The sequence below is a fragment of the Eumetopias jubatus genome, unplaced genomic scaffold (assembly GCF_037043125.1).
Source record: "Eumetopias jubatus isolate StellerSeaLion01/CBP00866 unplaced genomic scaffold, mEumJub1_p1.0 scaffold_14, whole genome shotgun sequence".
Taxonomy (NCBI): Eukaryota; Metazoa; Chordata; class Mammalia; order Carnivora; family Otariidae; genus Eumetopias; species Eumetopias jubatus.
The window spans coordinates 84777213-84797296 of record NW_028274820.1 but is presented as its reverse complement, the minus strand read 5'-3'; the positions used below and the strand labels follow the sequence as shown (position 1 = coordinate 84797296).

The window sequence follows — 20084 nt, the reverse complement described above, 5'->3', positions numbered from 1 at the left end:
AACCCTTCACTTCAGTTCTGTAAGTGGGATCTACGCTTTCTAGCCTCTCACACCCCAGAACCATCCTTATGGAAACATCACTGACCAAGCAACTTCAAAACTCCCCTCTTCTCAGATCTTTTGGCAGAGAGCTACTAGGGTAAACTCGGCTCCCCTCAGCTTAAGCGAGGGAAGTCTGCGTTAGCCGTGTGAGTGTGTGAGCGCAGCCTGGGGATCAGGAGTGACAGAAGCAGCAGACATAGCTCCGGGAACAACCCACTCTTCTTCAGCACTCACCCACCCACCCCGGCTCATCTAGGAAGACAGGCAGGCCCCAGGAGCAAGGCAATCCCCGGGAAGAAGGGCGCACAGCTGAAGGAATTAGTGCTCAACAAAGGTAATGAAAGTGGCTGGATGGAAGCCAGGTGAAGAGAGGGGGGAAGGGGGCACGTGGGCAGGATGCGAGCAGGAAGTGCACAGGGGGCGGTTAGGGGGTGACCCCAGCAGGAGGCTGCCCCTGACAGGGTGCCATCACTGCCGGAAGCCCAGTCCTTGGGGCATGTGCTGTGGCTGAACCTCAGAACCCTCAGAACCCCTGCGGGGCTCACGAGCTTCTGAGCTTCCTCCACAGAGGGCCTCCCCGAGACCCAGGACCCCAGACACAGCAATGACTCTGCTCCCCCAAGAGGGTGGCCTTGGTGCCACGGCCCTTATGGTGGCCGATCAGCTCCCACCTCATGGCCCAGGGTAAATTTCTTCTTTGAACCTCTTTCTCTGCTAAAGGGGCTTGTAAAAATCTTTGCTGCCAAATATGAAAACTTGTATTAATTTAAACAGCTTCAAGCTCGACTAAGCAATAAAATCAATGTCTAAATACCTGGGAATTCTCTGAAGCCTGGGTTGGAGCCTGCGGCAGCAGCCTAGAGCAGAGGGTTAGAGAGGCGAGGGTAGGGAGGCGAGCGGGGAGCCATGTGGGCGACAGGACACCCCTTAAGTAGACAGGAGGCTTGGGCATGTGGAGAGAAGGCAGCAAGGAGAAAAAGAAGCGGCAGGACCAGGGAGGCAGAGCCCCTGCTTCTCCCTATTCTTTAACACCCTCTTCCTACTTAAGGCTTACAGTTAACCCTTCGAGTGGAAATGCAAGTTCAACAGTGCCTGAGGTTGGGGTGTGACCCATAAGCAGATATGAAAAATTTATTAGAGCTAGATAAAAAAGATACTATATAGATCCATTCCAAGTTGACTCTGTCGGTGGGTACATAGGTCCCCCATTCCTGGACCTCTTATCTTTTACCGTGTTAGCAGCCAAGTGCACTTTCCCTAAAACTGATGGCTGCCCTGCTTGGGCACAAGACCTTCCAGTTCCGAGAAGCCTGTGCTGGGCCAATGCGGTTGTGACAAGGAGCTTGAGGGCCACCTGCATCACTGCTCTTGGCACTGGATTGCTAGGATGGAGGCAAGCACCTCAGAGGCGGGTTGATGAAGTACCTGGCAGGTACAATCACGCTCATCCCGGAAGGTGCCCACACTCAGACCTCACCCCACCTAGCAAATCCCCAATCCACACCTCACCTCGGAGGCTACCAACCAGATGCCGGCCTCCCAAGGGCTCGTACAAGTGGTAGACTCCAGCGACGACTGGTAGCCATGCCTGGGGTCAACACTACCAACTCTCTTGGCAGGTGAGCACTGCCTTCACACTTACCCAGACTCTCCCTGCCTGCAGTTGGTATGTTAACTTGGGCTTGACAAGTCCCTGGGCCCAGCCAGCTGCAGAGGAAAGAAATCTCTAGCCTTGGGCACTGCCCTCCCGCTGAATCCATCTCGAATTACAGAGGGAGGTAAAGCTGTAGCCTGGCGGTCTCTGCTTCCCCTTTTATTATGGCTGCTGCAAACACCGTGATTTCTCAAAAGCACTCAGGGGAAGGTGGGCTGGGCTCAGTGAAGGGATGGGGCTACTCCGCAGTCTCTTGGCTTGTGGCCTCTCCAGCCAAGCCCTCTGCTGTGTCTATCCTTCTGGGCACACAGAACCCAATCTGAAGACCAAAGTCTTAACCCTTCTCTAGTTCTGGGAGAGTTTCACAGGGAGCAAGCAGAGGGTTAAGCATGGTGCTCCTAGGCTGGTATATGTGTTCATTGTTCATCATGGTTCTTTTAGATTGATTGCCAGGAATTTGTGGCTTGACTGTAACATTTTGTGGGCCAATGTCTGCATATGCTCTATTTCTATGATCAATTTTAAGACTTGGGTTTTTGGTATTTTCTTTCTCCCTCTTTTTTTAAAAAGATTTATTTATTTGAGAGAGAGAGAATGTGTATGTGAGCGAATGGGGGTAGGGGCAGGGCGAGAGGGAGAGAGAATCCTCAAGCAGACTCCCCACTGAGCGGGAAGCCTGACTTGATCCCAGAACCCTGAGATTATGACCTGAGGCAAAGTCAAAGGCTTAACCGATTGAGCCACCCAGGCACCAATATTTTCTCTTAATTGGAAAAATACATATATACACATACTCATATAGAGATAGACAGATACAGTTGATTCTTGTTATTTGTGATGTTCTATAAAGTCACCATGAACACTGAATTAGTGAATCCTGAACCACTGCTCCCAAGTGAAACACAGGATTAGGTTCTTGCAAGACTCTACCAATTTACCAATACATAATCACCTTCTGTGCATGTTTTTGCTTAAAGACACCTTATTTAATATATGCTGATGATTCATTACCATTGAACTCACGGCCAACAGCACTAGAACTCATGCCTGAATAAAGCTGCTTTAACATGTGTATTTTCTCCCTAAGGCACATCACAGCCTTCCTGCACTTAGGAGCACTAGACAGCACTTCAGCTCTCTGCTTGGAGGCCATTTTAAACTGCAAAATCACCAAGAAAAAGCACACATCAAAAAAAGGGGAAAACGTGGCACTAAGGAGACGACAAAAAGGACACTTGTTTATGGATGAGAGCTGAAACAAGAAGGTAGAGCACCGTCTTTTGCAACCTCAGCTGAGAATGTGCTCACCTGGAGACTCAAATTGTTCACCACTCTGCGCATCCACAAATGATCAAAAATTACCAAGTACTGATTTGGGGCTACAAATACATTTTAGTAGGTGAACTCGCAAATATGGAATCGTATATAATGAGGACTGACTATATAAAGACCCATGGAGAGCTACTTCCTACAAGTTTGCCTCAAACCAAAGACAGGAGTTAGGGGAGGCTCATTCTTGTCAGATACACAAGAAACCTCTTCTGGGTTCTTTCTGCCTGTTGTAATCATTAATGAGGCCCACTACTCACCAAATGTTGTGTGAACTGCAAAGTGCTCTACAGTATTGCTACTTGTCTCCTCAGCAGCGCGGAGTGTTTCAGGGAGAGATTTGGACTCAACAGCTTCCCTTGGGAGGCCTCCTACGGTGGCATGTGACACCCGGGAGTTCAAGCCTTGGGTGACTACCAGGGGCTGCCCGAATGTCTGATTTGTGTGTGGGCCTTTGGTGTGTGCACGCGTGAGCTGATATGGCCTTGACACCACAGAACGTGTGGACACGTGGACACAAGCAGTGTCAGCAGGGAAGAGATGGAGACTCTTGCTCATCAATGCTCATGCTGAAGCTAAGACCTAGGAAAACAGCGCTGAGGGGAGGAGAAGCGGACCGTGGCGCTGTGCTGGGGGAGCGCAGGCCGGGGATGAAGCAGCAGGCAGCCCAGCTGCCTCAAGGTCAGACCCACTCCCCCCTCCTCGGGGTGGGGGTGCCCGCTGCCTCACTGTGCACCCCTGCAGGTCTGGCCAGCCACCAGCATCTCTTGCCCTGGGGGCAGACAGAGCGGGTGGGGATTCTGACCTCCCAACTGGGCCCTGTGAGCTGAGCTCTTTCAGCTTCACCACCACCTTCCTGTGAAGGCTTCCCTAATCCGCCCCCAAGTCAATCACCCCATGAACACCTACGGGCTCCCCCAGCCTTTGGCACTGAGGGGACAGCATATAGCACAGAAGTTCAGAGCACACACTGTGGAGCTAGGCTGCCTCGGTTCAGATCCACCTACCAACTGCATGACCTCTGCCAATCCCTTACCTTCTCTGTGTCTCTGTTTGCTGTCAAGTTGCAACTGCAATATTCCCTATCTCGGAGGATTTGTTACGATTAAATGAGCTAACAGAAAAATAGGAAGCACTTAAAAAGAACACTGGACACATAAATGCTTCATTGTTGTCAACAGTTATTTCACTTCCTAATGTCCTTATTCTCCAACTAGACTGTCAGCTTCACGGGGAACAAAGCTTGTTCTACACTCCGAATCTTCCCCAGAGCTGGGTCCACCGACTGGGCAGGGAGGTGGCAGGAAGAGCATGGATCTTGGGAGTCAGACAGACTTGGGTTCACATCCTAGCTCTGGCCGTGAATTTTTGGGAAGTCATACGACCTCCTTTCTCTCTAGCCAGTTTCCTTCTCCATAAAATGAGAAGCGGGTCCTATGTTGTAAAGAAATAACATAAAACTGCTTCCTCTTCCCTTCATCTAATACCGGCCAGCAGTGGCCCTGCTTGGGCTGAGCTCCGTCCCCTTAGCTCTCCCCCCAAACCTAGAAAAGCTTTGGGCTTCTTAAACCCTGGTGTTCTCATGCAAAATACAGAATGGAGGGAAGGCAAGTGGGAAGAGCTAATGTGTGACTGTCCTCAAACCCAGCTGAGCAAGCAGATGCCTTTCTGATCAGCAGAGGGGGGTCCTTCTCCACCGCAGGGCCAAAGGTCAGGAGGAGGGTGCAGCCCAGCCAGCCGTGCCCAGTCCGAGAGCAGCTAGACACACTGGACTCAGCCTGTCTGTGGGCTGGGGCAGCCAGCGGGCCCTGCTGCCTCACAGTGGGACATGTCCTCCTGCTCCCAAGCACATTAATGTGCCAATAATGAAATTGTTCTGGCTTATTTACCAAATTAATACAAACGGCACAGGCTGTTAATTTGCATGTCTCCTAATTACTGAGGAAGAGCTCCCATGCCCAGGCAACACACACACACCTCGGTGCCCACCCAGACGGGCTGTGGTCTCACCCTTCCCAGCTGTGGGTGGGTGAGGAAGGGGAGAAGGGAAAGGAGGAGAGGGGAGAACCCGAGCAGCCCCTAGCTCACTCTCCATGGCTGGGAACACAGGAGGGAGGGAACGTGTGGTGGCCATGAATTTGTTTCACTGCCTGTAGTCCTTTCCTTAGCGGGCTGGACTGCCTTGGCCTCCAGAAATATACTTAGTCCCCGTCCTGCTCCCCTCCCCAAATGCTCCTTCTTTCCCTTGTCTGGATTCTGTCCAGCTTCTTCACTTAGGAACTACTTCAATCAGGCAGGCAGTGGGGTCTGAGTCATTCTCCTCTCTAGGCAGCGTGGCACATTCTGGACCTGGGCTAAGTGCAAGGGGTCACAGGAAGGGGAAGCGAAAGTCAGGCAGGGGAAGAGAGTCTTAACAGATACTACTCCTCTCTCTCAACTTGTCCTGGCCTTTCCCAGCCAATCAGCCTGCAGAGTCTGAAACCTTCTGTAAAGTGTGCGTGTGTGTGTGTGTGTGTGTGTGTGTGTGTGTGTGTGTGTGGAGAGGGAGGGGAAGAGAGAGAAAGAGGAGAGAGAGGGAGGGAGAGGGAGAGAGAGGTCAGTTAAAAGGTCACCATAAAACCACAGAGGAAATTCTGACTGCCCTGGGGGTTCATTTAGCTGCCCTACCTCTCCTGATCCAGGAACCAAATTGGATTTGGTTCCAAGTCTGGAGCAAAGCTTTAAAGACAGAGGTCCTCCTGAGCCTTCTTTGGGTCCTGGTGAGGTGTGGGCCTGGGGAGGGAGAAGGCACTGGAGGCTGCCTCCACTGAAAGGAAAGCTTGAATAAGGCAGGTGGGTGCCGCCTCCCCCCCCCCCCAAATCCACACTTAGGGCAAAGAAACTTTGAAATGTTGAACAGAGCAGAACACACAGCAGGGGGCCGCATGCTCTGGGAGGTGACCCAGGGTAGCCAAAGAAGGTACAACACAGAAGGGATTTACTGGCAATGGGAGAGGGCAGGGAGACCCCATACATATATACCCACCTTCCTTTATTTGTGTGTCAAGAGGATGGAGAAAAGGTTCCATCTCCCAAAGTGCACTGGCCCCAGCTCCAGGCATAGTGCCTGAGGCAGCACAGGAAATGACAGCGAGAGCCAGTCTCCTAGGATGGAAGGCTGTGGAACGCTGAGGAGATGCTCCCTCCCTTAGGGGAGGTGGCTGCCTCAGGCAGGACAGGTGAAACCAGGTAGGCTGGAGCAAGCAGCACCGGCCACCCCTGCCCTGGGGCACAGGGGAGGGTATGGGGGTCATACAGGCCACCAGCTCCTCTGGCAGGCCGAGCTGAGAGCAGAGCGCCCAGGGCTGCCTCTGGGGAGGTGACAGCAGGGGCCCTAATGACAGGCAGAAGCCTCTGTCCTTTCCACTTGCTGTCCGGCCACAGGCCTGCTGGAAACACCCCCAAAGCCATCAGCAACAAGCATGGGGCAGAAGCCTGGAACTGGGAACAAGACAGGAAAGCTTGGATGGGAAGAAGCCACCGAGGAGCAAAGAAAAAGCCAATAAAAAGCCGTAGACTGGAACTGCGATGGGGGGGGGGGTCATATCCCCTCCAGGCTCAGTTTCTTCACGTGCAAATAAGAGCAGAACAGGGTTTTAAGGTTCTCTCAGCTCTGAAGTAGCTGAGGTTAGAGTCGGGCCGGGTGGTGGGGCTGGGGGTGGACCGGTGTGACTGGGGGCTGAGGAGAGAGGAGAGAACGGGTTACGTTGGAGAAGGGCAAGGGGGGAAGCCCCATGAGAACCCGCAAGCCCTGTAGGAAAGCTTGCAGAGGGGGATAAAAGGCACTCCAGCCTCCTCCTCACCCATGCCTCCCACCAGAGCTCTCTGCCAGAATGTGAGTGGTGATCCAGAGCAACTGGATTGCCCCTGAGATTCCTTGCCTGCTACAGGGAGGTAGCCACGTTGCTGTCGAGCTGGGTTTTCCACGAGCACTGATGCTGCATGAAGGCTGTAATGCGCTGCCACAGCTAGAGCTGTGAACTTGAAGAGACACCTCACCTTAATATAGTAGCAGCTTAACACAGCCAACGTGTCCCCTCCACTCGCAGGCATGCACACACACACCAACGTCTCTCAGAGACGGTGAACGCTAACACAGTGCAATTAATAATGTAATGCTCTGGGAGCTGGAGAGGCAGTGCCTGTGAAATGCCTCCTGGGTCTTAGTACCGGCAGCTGCCAGTGGGGAGTGGGCCGGCAGCGGGCGCGGATCTGCCCCGTGCTGGAGCGGGGGGCGGGGCCCGGGCCCCACCAGCGCCTCTGCTCCTAACCCCTCAGCACCTCCAGATCAGATGGCCCCTTCAAGTCCAACCCACAGTGCCAACTGGTCTCCAGAAAACCTCTTCTCTGACATCTGTGCACTGGCCCAAGCCAAAGCCCTAGGAATGCCTGGAAATCATGCCTGGGTTGGCACGGTGGCAAGAGGGGCTGAGAAGCTCCTGGAAATTGATGGAAGCCCTGAGCCCTGAACAAAATGGCTCAGCTAGAAGCTCTGGGTTTCTCTTTCTCTCTCTCCTCGAATACCTAAGGGATGTGGGGTGGGATGACAGGGTGGGGGGGTGGGGCAGCTCCTGGTCCCTGCCAGCCAAGGCGATCAGCCTCGTCTGAGCCTGCCGGGAAATGCAAACCTGCTGACTCCAGGCCTTTGCAAGTGGTAACACAGTTTATAAACTGACGCAATCTGTCCCTTTGGTGCAGAGGATGAGGGAAGGAGATTGTTCATCTTCCCAAGAAAACCCAGGGCTAAAGGCTGGTGGGAGATTTAACTCCCTCTTTCCTGAGGTTCATGCAGGGAACGAAGCTGAGTCAGGAGACTCTTATTCTGCCCCCCTATCTGGGGCACCACTGGTGGCACCTGTTCCCACAGGTTGCCTGAGCCTGAGATAAGTTTTGGAATTCCTTCGGAGAGTGGGGCACACCTGAATGGCCCAGCCCCCCCACGCTCCCTGGCTGGAGAAGAGCAGTGCCACCCCAAAAGAGCAGTGAAGGCTGCTTTCATCAGCGGCCTCCAGATAGTCTTCTTTATTACTATTACCATTACCATTCCAATTCCCTTTTCTGTCAGCGTCCACCTCTTTGCCCAAGAATATCTTGCGCATCCTAGAAAACCGTGCCTTGATCTCATGTCCACCCAGCTGACCTGGTTCTCCTTGCCCAGAGGATCGCCTTTTCCTGCCCCATCGGGTGTGGTGGCTCACCACTGTCGACAGTCCAATGTAACTACCACCTCAAAGTCACTCAGGACCTCTTGTCATTTAACAATTTCTTCTTGCATTTCATTGTTTTTGACCTTTTGAATGATCTGATCTGACAGAGCTAAGAACCCCTCTTCCATCTTAAACTTTCTTTTTTTTTGGGCCTCTGTGGTTCCCAACCACGGTTTCTTCTCCCTGTTCTTTGTTTCAACTGTGAATTCTCTCCCAACAACAGGCTCCTTGAATATGGATATTCGCCAGGGGGCCGTTTTAAGCTGTACAGTCCCCAGTTTTCACTGCTCTCACCACGACTTCTATTTCCAGTCCAGACCTCTCTTCAGAATTTAACTCCACCTGACCAATTTCAAATATAACACGTCCAATGGTGAATCTACTATTTTCACTCTAAAACCTGTTCCTCCATCCACCTTTCTTATCCCAGTCGGTAGCAGAAGCTTGGGAATCATCCTGGCTCCCTTACATTCACAATCAACCTCCAGGTCACACTAATCCTCGCTCAGAAATGTCCCCTGAATTCTTAGCCTTTTCTCTATCCTTACTGCCCCTCCTGGAGTTCAGGTCCTACCTTTGGGTAGGTAGCAGTCTCCTTCACTGCCATCCCCACCACCAGCCTTGTGTCTCCCTAATGGCCCTCCCACAATGCTGTGGTGTGGCTCGTCACAGGCAGTGCGGCAGGGCTGGGGACAGGCTGTTAGACAGGCTGGGGAGCCACTTACTAGCTGTGAGACCTTGAGTGACTGATTTAACCTCTCTGGTTATACGTTTTTCCTGTTGGTCAAATGGGCATAATAATGGTGCCTATTTCGAAGGTTTTTATTGAAGAATAAACTGATGGCAGTTAAACACTCAAGAGTTTAGTATATAGTAAATGCTCATTAACTGTTGTTACTTAACAAAAATCCAAACCTGATCACTCCGTTGCTGAAATCCTTTCCTTGTTTTCTGCTAAAGTTCAAATTCTTCAGCACAGAAAGGTACAAGCTTGTGACTGGATTCTTACTGTCTCACCTTCTACCATTTTGGCCCTCATTATTTTGCTCTAGTCATGCCAAACCAACTCTAGCTCCACACTATGGCACACCGTTCCAGGCCTCTGTGCACACGATTCCCTGCGGCAAGCACACTCCTCCTATTACTGTACCTGTGAACTCCTACCCAACGCGTTAAAGATTCTCCACAGATGGGATTTCACCCAAACCATTCCATTATTTACTTAGTAATGCTTTTCCCCACAGCACTTTGCTCATACCACTGTTAATTACAGTATTATAATGGGCATTTATTAATGGCATCTTATTACTGGCACATGGTAAGCATTCAGTAAGCAGATGATGAAAGGTCAAAGGTCCTAGCTTCTCCAGATCACTGGCAGTCACCTTGGAGCAGGAAAGCTCCTGGGACAGAAAACTGTCTTTGGGGAAATCCAGTGGCACCCAGCCAACTGGAGAAGGCCTGTTTTGAGAACCTCTCTAAGGTGACAGGGTGGTCCCACAGCTGCCCGTGTTGGAGCAGTTCTGCCCATAGGAGCCCAGAGGGGCAGAAACCGGCTTTGGTCAGTGCAGCCAGCACTGATGACTCAGAGGCTCCCAGACGTCATGAGCAGAAGGGGCTGTTTCGCACTTGGCTTTGCCTGTACTGAATATAACTGGAGCGAGGATGGATTCCTCGATTTATCCAGGCATGAGCACAGGCAGCAGCTGTGTGTGCCTCCCTCTGGTCTCCTACACATCCACCACTCCTGGCTACCATCCCTCAGCAAAGGGGTGAAGGGTAAAAGCAGGCATGAGACAGCCAGAGCAAGAGCTATGAGGACAGGGCAGGACCCCGGACCCTGCCTGGTAAGTCCTCCAAGCCAGGGGGCAGATGTCCTGGTTAGTCCTCGGTCGCCGGAAGGAACATCTGAGCGCAGGGCTGAGAAAGCCTCAAGCTACAAGTCCCTTGCCAGGGTGGGCAGGTCTCAGGCCCTTCTGGGAGACCAGGGAAATCTCCGAGGAAAGGCAGCTGCTGTTAGATTTAAGGGAATCTGGGGTTTGGACGGCTCAGAGTTCTCAGAACTGGGCTGTGGCCATGGGAGCCACTCAAAAGCTGTTAGGTTGTGGCAAAGGATGTCTTATGCTGGGAGAAAAAGGGGACACGGAGCTCCTTCTCTTTCTCTTTTACCCGGTCTCTAAGAAATAGGAACATAGACACCAATCCCTCTTGCAGGCCAGAGAAAGGCACCAGAGAGAAAAGGACTTGGAACAGCTATGGACCAGCCAATTTAGTTATTTTATTACACTGAGTGTAAGAAATGGCAACCAATTTCAACACAAAAACATGGAATACCCAGCCCTCCTGATTAATGTCAGACCAACTGCATGAAGGCAGCTGAAGGCACTGAGGAGATGAAGGAGGAGCTGTCAGATTCTGGGGACCCTCACTCCTTCTTCTTTCCCTCCCTCCTCATCCGGCTAAGAAGGTACCATCTCCTCTGGGCTCCTCTTATTAAGCCCCCCTGCCCGTGTTTACCCGTATCCTTCCTGAAAATCCAGCTGCTTTCACTTGCCCACAGGAGGCCTGGCGTGGGCCCACTGTTCCTGGCAGACTGTGCGCTCCACCACCCAGGGCAGGCCGTGTGCTAGGGCTGCCAGCAGCCCTGCGATCCCCATCCCTGGACAGGCCACAGAGCAAGAGCCCCTGCTCCCCTCTCCCCATGCGGAGGGGCTGCTCTCTTTGGCCCAGGGGAGAGGAGATTCGGGCCTCTTCAGGGACTCTGTGTTTCAGACCTATTTTAACACAGTAAGGAAAACAAAACATCCTCTGAGATGATCTAGTGTTCATGCTCAGCAGTGCCAATGGGCGAGGGCTGTTGTTTGTTCACTCTGCTGTCACATGGGCAGACTGGATCCTTGCTTGCTATGACCTGGAGGGCCTGTGATCTCTGTGGCCTGTCCGTAATACAACGAAAAGCCTATGGATAAAAGCCACCCATTATATACAGCCCAGACTGGGAGATGTGCAGCACGCCTGAGGCCAGATGGCCTGGTCAAGAAGCCTGGCCTCTGCCCTCTTCTGTGGGCTGAGGCTGGGTTTCCTCACTGCTCATTTTTTATTGCTAATGACAATTAAAATGTGGCACTGCTCATCCCGCCAGAGTGGGGCTCTCACACCCCATAAGCCCCCACAAATCCTTTCCATGTCTGCAGCTGGCCCCAGCCATCTCTGTCCAGGGAAAGACCAGGAGCAATGAGCGTGGGCCAGTGTGACCATTCTGCCTGCACTGCTTCTCCACGCTGGGACCAGATTCCCTCTTCTTCCCTGTCTTTACCTACTCCCCAGGGCCCGGGCTCCTCATGCTGTTCTGGGCCTTTAGTTCCCTCTGGAAAGTACTCAAAGCCACTGGGGTGAGAGCAAAGGTAAGAGAGGAAAAAATATCAGTGGTAGGAAAGGACAACAGGTAGGATGGGTCAGCAGCCCAGTTTTTGACATGACTCTCTGTCCGTCCTCTTGACAGGAGCCAAGGTGCCATTAATCACAATTACTCCTCTCTCTCCCATTTCAACCGAATGTCCCAAGTAAAATTCAGCTTAATGAGGCCCCAGGAGCTAGTGGGTGGTCCCTCAACCCTACTCTTTGCTCAGGCTGGTTTTGCCCTGTTCTCAGGCAAGGAGTAGCTATCCTCTGTTCCCCTAAACGGGGCCAGGGTGGCCTCATTTGCCTTGTTTCACCTCCCAATTTGGTTGTACTAAGCAGAATTCTGCTGACACCTGCTCTCCGCTCTCCGTGGGGAGTGCTACCCCCAACGTAGGTGTGTTCTGAAATGGAGACAGGAAATGAAGATGCTCAGCATCTTGGGCTAAGATTTCTGGAAGTCACAATTAAGCTTTTAAGAACAATTCCTTTGATTTTGGAGGAAGCCTAGTGAGCCTGACCCTTGCCTAAGCCTCGCTGCTGGTTCAAGGCTCCTTTAATAGAAGACAGCTTGGCTGTAGCCAGTGTCAGTGCAGCTTCTCCCATGAGAAACTTTCTGCCCATGTGAGACTCCTACCCCGTCCTGACACTCAGTGGAAGCATCACTTAAGCAATTTGATTTTTTAAAAAAGATTTATTTGAGAGAGGGAGAGAGGGGGAGAGAGAGAGAGAGTGAGCGCGCATGCGAGTGCGGTGGGGAGGGGGGAGACAGAATCAGAAAATCTCAAGCAGGCTCCCTGCTGAGCACGGACCCAGAAATCAGGCCCTGAGCCAAAATCAAGAGTCGGACGCTCAATCGACTGAGCCACCCAGGCGCCCCTGATTTCTGTTAATGTTAGTCGAAGATGCTCTCGATTGCTCGATGCTCCTGAGCTGTGGCCTGAAGTCAGTGGGCAGGAAAACGGACAGTGGGCACGTCAGAAGCAGCAAAAAAAAGAGGGGGGATGGCCAGCACCATCCTCTATCTTAGGTAGGTGCTCACAGGGATGCTGGAGGGAGGACGGAAAGGACAAGAAATGCCATGAGGAGAGATTCTCAGCATCACGCACCTTCTCCAAGTATACCATACTCCCCTTCTCACCAACCTCACTTCCTCTACCTCCCCTCCCCCCGCCCTTGTCCAGCTGATCTGCCTACTGAGTGAGCTGCTGGACCCTGCGTCTCAGCTGTAAAAGCCAGACGCCCAGCAGCCCCTGTGCTGCCAAGGGAGGTGCAGAGGTGCAGAGCATGCTCAGGGAGATGTCTGGTCATTTACCAGTAAGGGAATGCTAAGGCAACCCGCCCCACCACCCGCCCTTCTGGAAGTTTCTGCCCAGGAGTGCCGAAAGAAGTGTGTGAAGCTGTTTGCAAGGGGTAACTCCCCTACACCACTTTTGTCTTCCGGGAAGCCTTCCCAGGTTCACTCTTCCTGACAACTCCATCTTTAGTGCTCATGTTATGTCCTGAATCAACTAGACTGCTCTTGTTAATCCATTAGCTTTTACATTACGCCCTCCAAATGAGGCTGTTGCCTGTTTCTTTTGAACCCACCCCTAGTCCCCACATTGTAGGAGTCTAGGCAGTGCTGAAATGGAAGGTGCTTGTTGGAGGGGGCTCCTGGGCATCTGGGAGAGACTGTGCTTGGCTGGGCTCTCTTGTTTCTGGACAATACCTTCTACATGGCTATATTCCTGGTTGCCGTCCAGAGCTTTCTTAACAAAGGCAGCTTCCAAGGCCAGGCAAGCAGCAGAAAATGCAGGTTACAGTTATAATAGAGTACAATGTACCCTGAAAGGGGAGATCATTGTGATTCGGCCTTGCATCTCTGGAAAGATATAGCAGGGCTGGAGAGGGACCATGGACGCCCAGTTGAGCTGATTAAAGAGATGAGAACATCCAGAAATGATTAGGATTCTTCAAAATGGAAAGACAAATGCTGAAGGAACTGAAATGTATAAAAATCATTAAGGACATGTAAAGAGACCTAGGACTTATTGTAATCAACCAACCAAGAAATAGCTATCTGGCATCTACTAAATAGAAAAGCATTGCATTAGGCATTGCAATAGATGCAAACGGGAAAAAACAAAAAACTCAAAAAACTTCTCAAAGAGCTTAAGTTGAGGAGACATGACGAAGCCACATCATGTCGACCAGTGACAAAATGCCATGTAAAGCACATGACCACGGAGTGTAGCACAGATAGCAGGTGCTGGAGGGGTTCAGGGGAGAGTGCCAACCCTGAGGGCTAGAGAGTTCAGGGGTTCAGGGAAGGGCCGGCTGGGACATCACCGGTGGGGCCGAGCAAACACGCTCTAGCATATGGAATGATTTGGGTCATGCTTTGGAAAGAACGCGTGACTGGTAGGGTCAAAGCAGGCATGAGGTAGAATTTCAGGACAAAAAGGGAGGCCGAGGTCAGTGGAGGTGCAAGCAGATACTGAAGGAGATGGGGGATGACAGAGAGAGCAGCGGCCAGGAAGAGGTGCAAGTTGCTCAGAAGAAAAGCTCAAGAGGGTGACCCTGAGAGAGAGGGTGATGGGACAGGTCAGAGCACAGACCCACCCTCCCTCCCTTTCTTTCTCTGAGAGAGAGATAGAGAGAGGGTGAGTGGGGGAGGGCAGGAAGAGGCAGAGGGAGAAGGAAAGAATCTCAGGCAGACTCTGCACTGAGCGTGGAGCCCAATGCAGGGCTCAATCACAGGACTTCGAGACCATGACCCAAGCCTTAAACGAAGAGTCAGATACTCAACTGACTTGAGCCACCCAGGCGCCCCAGCCCCTTCTTAATATAGATCTGGGACAGATGGCTCAGGGGAGTGGGTTCTGTACATTCTTAGGAAGGCAGGAAGGATGGGAACCTAAACAAGATGCACGGAAGTCCTGTTACAGTGACAGTGGTTGGGAGGCAGGTATGAGAAGAAACAGAAAAGCATAGCATAGCTTGTTAATGGATCATGCTGACTGGAGTGAGAATGCAAAGAGTGGAGGAGACAAGGGAATCAAAAGAGGAGAAAAGCCTTTGCCAGGCTTGGTCTGTTAGCAAGAGTTTCACTCATTCCCTGCATAACAGATAGGCCAGGCGCTTTGTGCCTGGTCCTACCTTCATCTGCCTGTCTTAATTCTGACATTTCCTCCTGATTCGGGGGGGGGGGGGCGGTCTCATCCACCGGCAGAACTGCATGATGGTTACCAGGGAGAACTCTGGAGCCAGACTACCTGGATTTAAATTTGGCCTCGCTGTTTAGTAACCTGGGTGAGTTATTTTTAAGTCTGTGCTTCAGTTTCAAACTTTAACATGGGAGCAATAAAACTGAATACTTCCCTCCTAAGGAAAATGTGAGGTTTAAATGAGTTATTATACATGAAACTCTCAGAACGTCTGGCACATAATAAGCACTCAATACAATGCTGGCGCTTCTTACTGGGTTAAGTGTTGACAGTGAGAACAGAAACGTATAGGGAGTGCGCCTAGGTCACAGAATGACCAAACTCTGGTTTTCCCAGGGAAAAAATCACAGGCCTTTGGCCAATATACAGTGGGCCAAGCCTTGGCAGTGCACAAGGCCTGTGTGACTTCTAGAACCACCCCGGGTGCTTTCCTTTGAGAGGGAAGCGTCTGCATAGAGGTGCTGAGCCCTAGCCTGATGCCTTGGCACATGCCACCTGACCGGCCTGGCCTGAGCTCTGGGAACTGCCCTGCTCAGCTGAACAACAGAGCTTTCATACCAAGAGGGAAATGTGGATTTACTTCTCTCGCCTCACATCCTACCACTTCTCATCTCTCTCACACCATCTACGGGGACTCGCGGATTCAGGCCGACTGGGCTAGGTGTTCCCTAAACAGGTACTGCAATGTCACGTCACACAGACTCCCAGTTCCCATTCTTTCCTTCTTACTAACAGGTATCCTTTTAGCCCAGGTGCTGGTGTGGCCAGGTAAAAAGACTGTCCCTCTCACTGGTCACACCACTGAGCTCTAGCTGAAATTTTTGATGGGACTTCTGAGAGCAGCTGCCACCAGGGAGTTTTTCCTTTTCTTTTCGTGTCCTGACTGGAAGGTGGAAGCGAATGCGTGGAGCTCCAAGGGCACCTTGGATCTTGAGAATGGAATCCATGTGTGCTAAGAGCTAAGCAGAAGGATGAAGGGACTTCTATCTCTGTTGACACCAGGAGCCACTGTACCAGATCAGGACTATCTCTGGACTTTTTTCATGAGAAAAAAGTAAACTTTATTTTTTACTTTTTAAAAAAATATTTATTTGACAGAGAGAGAGAGAGCACAAGCAGGGAGAGTGGCAGGCAGAGGGAGAGGGAGAAGCAGGCTCCCTGCTGAGCAGGGAGTCTGACACAGGCCTTGACCCCAGGGCCCGAGGATCATGACCTGAGCCGAAGGCAGATGCTTAACCAACTGAGCCACCAGACGGCCCAAGAAAGAAGTAAACTTTAATCTTGTTTAAGCAATTGCTGTTTCTGAAGTACATCAGCAAGTGAATGTAATTCCTAACTGATGCATTAGTATCTCTCTCTGGAAAGCATGTCCTTCTACCCTTGGTTTGGCTGATGCCTCCTCATCCTTAAAAACTCGGCCTAAGCAGTACTGCCTCCAGGAAGCCTTCTTTCCCGACCTCTTCGTTGTGCTCCAAGGGAAACCTGTGAGTCCCAGAGCATGTATCATCCTGTGGTCTGGTTCTTGATGAGCTCCAGCCTGCCAGCCAACTCCTTGATGGCAGAAAACATCGCCACATAGTACTTGACTTTGGTGGTCCTAACTCCCAGCATGGCACCTGACACAGGGTGGAAGGTCAATATATGTTTATTAAATGAACTGAATGAAAAGAAAACCCACATGCCAATCACTGGCACTTATCCATTGATTTGTTTTTGCTTTTAAAAGCATGTCTGATCCAAAGAACATGAAAGGAAGACAATCTCAGAGAAACAAGGCCTTTCTTTTATCACTGGTCCCAACACAGTCCCTGGCACACAGTCCCTGGGGCAGAGGCCTGCTCTGGGACCCACCGTGTTATGGCTATACCCTTCTAGCTACTGCCCTGAACACAACCTGTTAGAGAGCCAGGCTGGGCATGGGATGGACGATGAACGCTCCAGGCAAGAAGGTTCTGTAGTTTCCACTTCCACATCTGAAGGGAAGACCAGTAGCTCCTCACTATAGGGAAGGGGGAAGGGAATTAACATTTATTGAGTACCTGCTGTGTACCACACAATGAATTAGGTTCTCTGACATGCATGTTGCCTTAGCTGATCCTCACAGCCTTTTTGCGAAGTGGTTATTTCTAGTCTCAGTTTACTGATAAGGAAATGGAGGCTCAGAGAGGCTGAAGAACTCATCCAAGGTCATATGGTAAGTAGAGGAGCCAGAATTTGAACACAGTCCTGCCTAATTGTGGAGCCTGGCTCTTGTCACTACCCAGTGGGCAGAACGATTCACTGATGTCCAGGAGAATCACACTCCTAGGTGTCTAAGAGTTTTCTGAAGCTCTGACCCACGGAGTTGGAGGCCATTAGGGGCTGGAGTGGGGGATGAAAGCATGCCGAGAAAGGCCAGGAAGTGGACCTGGGGAGTCATCGGTCTTCCTGCTGGTCCTGGCTGCTCTACTCTTGGGCCAAAAGGTGGTATGTGTCAGTATAAAGGAAGAAAGTCATTAAGAAAGCCATGATTCCCCTCTACACAGATTTGCCTGAGCTCGTTTCCCCAATGATCCCACGCTGAGTACTCCAGTTAGCAGTGTTCTGGGCTCATTACCCTCTGGGACTCGTTGCAGCTACTCTCCACTGGTTGTTCAGCATGAGCCTGGCCCTGGGAACTCATCATCACCTCCCTGACTTCCTGGGAGAGCCACAGGCTGCAACCCCTCCTCTCGGGCCCACATCGGGAGGTTGGTCAGGCTGGGGCATCCCCTCGTCATGAGGTCAGTAGGCTGCAGTACGAATGCCACAACAGACCCCCAGAGAGGGGCTCCTTTAGACCCCTGTGGTGGGAACATCCCCGCACTGAGATGATAAGGACAAGGGACACTGTGATCCAACGGACATGCCCAGGGGAGGAATACAGGCGGCAGGGAAGGTGAAGATGAGGGATGAGCCAAACCTGGCACACTTGCCTGCTCCCAACCCCAACCGGATTTGCTTTCTGATTATCTGATCAAAACACAATCTTTCCGGCTGCCCCACTGAAAACTAAGTTTATAACTGAAAAGCCCAGAGAATTTATTGCTGTGGAGATGAGGAAATTTAAAACTCATAACCACCCGGCAGGCCAACAGACCAGGCAGATATCCATCCTATTAGGATTACTCTACACCGCAGATATCCGTCATATTAAACTAAATGGTTAAGAAAGCCTTCCCCCACATCACAGAGATGCTGGATGGTTTTCTGCTCACCTTTCTGGGTACATTCATCAGCCCATTTTGTTTCTTCTGTTGAAAGCGACCTCAGAATTACAAACTGCTGCATGGCAGCAGAAGTTTTAGATTAAGCATTCATGGGCGTAGGTGAGCTTGGGAAATGATGGTGGGTCGGGAGCAGGCAGGCAAGATTTAATGCCTCATGTGTGGGGGAAAAGCTGAGGCTCATCAACAAGTCTGGATCAAGCCAGGGATGGAGGAGACAGGGAGAAGAAAGGGCTAGGGGGGAGGAATTTAAAAGCTCTCTGGTCAAAGGGCCAGACACGCCATGTGACAAAATGAAAATTATTGGAGACTTTGAACCACTGCTAATGCCAACCCCCATGCAAGGCACAAATATCTGCTGTACAGAGCAATGTATGTGCGAGGTGGGGACCTTGGGAGGATGGTCGGCCAGGGGCTTGTGCTCCCCCCCCCCACCTCCCGTGGGGCATTTATAGGCCCTCTTGCAGCTAGCTCTGTGTTCCCAGGCACTTACCCCAGGTATAGGACGGCAGAGATGGGGCTATGAAGGCTTGTCTTGGGGTCACCTGAGGGCAGAACTCCTTTCCTGCCTAGCCTGGTTTGCCTTCGGTGAAAGTCCCCGTCGTACTGCCCTGAGAGGGCTGTGGAGGAGACCCTGAGGCCGGGGGTCTATGGAGTGTGGAACAACAAGCTGCTTTTGCTCCTCTGACTGACCACCGCGTGGGGTCACTCACTCAGCCCTGGAAAGGAGGCCTAGGGGACTGCAGATGACTTACGGTGGTTTTAATGGCAATCACCGGTGCAGGGAAGAGGGGCAGCAGCAGGCCCAGGTCTCTGGGGGGTTGTCCTCTGCACCAGTCATTCCCATTACCTTGGTTTATTTTACTTTATTGCAGAGCAGTTCCTGTGCGTGGGTAATAGAGCTGGGCCTGCTGTGTGCCATGGGCCTGGGGTGGGGGACAGTGACACTTGCTCAAGCAGGGGGCTGATTCCCTCAGGCCCCAACCCCCGGGGGAGCAATGTCAGAGAATCCTTGTAGCGTTTGAAAGGCCCTCTGAGGACCAGCAGCAGCAGCAAGGGGCCACCCCACAACTCTGGCTTCTCCCTAGTCTCCCATTCCTCCAGGATCCCCACCCTCTGCTTGCTGATTTTACAACCCCCTACCCCGCAAAAACCCCTCTCAGCTGCTATGTTCCACCCTCCTGCTCCTGGGCTGATCTTTTTCCCTCACCATCCAGACATCCCACTTCTATCTTTTGAACAATTTTCTGTTCCAGTCTTCTAGCTAGTGGGAAAAAAATATTACCTTCCAAAGTCCTGCGACATTTTTCTTTGACACCTGCGACCCCTGATGGGAGGGCAGGCTAAGGGGAGAGAATTACCTGGCATGGCCACTGCCAGAGGTGGGAAACAGGAGAGTTCTACACTTGAGAGTCAGCAGCCTTGGGCAATGAAAGTGCTGGAGTGGCTGAGAGAGAGGGTCTTTGGGAAGGTTCAGGTATAGGCTTGTATGGGATAAAAGAGGCTTTAGGGAGAGGAAAGAGAGGCAGCTTGCTGGCTTACCACCAAGACAGAGGGTGACAGAGATTCTTGCAGCCCCAAATGGTTTACAAACACAGAACCTTTGCCAATGCTTGTCCTTGTCAATTTGAAAGCCTTAAAACCTCATAATTGCTGCTCTAATGAGACCTTCTAAAGAGACCCTTCTCTACTAATTGTCTACAACACACCATGCAATCTGGTCATGCCCTACTCAAAATACATCTGCAAAATTTTAAAAATCAAATCCATTTTATTTACGCTCTATTTTATACCAATCATTTTGAGATAACGACATATATGTATGAGACCTGTAAGTGTCTATACAGTAGCCATTAGCTCTAAACTGCAAGTTCCTAAAGGGTAGGGGCTGGGATTGGTATCTGCGCATCATTTTCTTGACCGTGATTCTTCTGCCCCAGGAGGCCCATCAGTGTGACAC

The 20084-nt window shown here is 51.4% G+C and overlaps 1 protein-coding gene across 1 annotated transcript in view; it reads right to left on the bottom strand.

Annotated features, from left to right (window-relative positions):
• SND1 (staphylococcal nuclease and tudor domain containing 1) overlaps positions 1-20084 on the bottom strand; it is a 410120-nt gene that overhangs the window by 16359 nt on the left and 373677 nt on the right. The gene's annotated exons all lie outside the window — the stretch shown is intronic.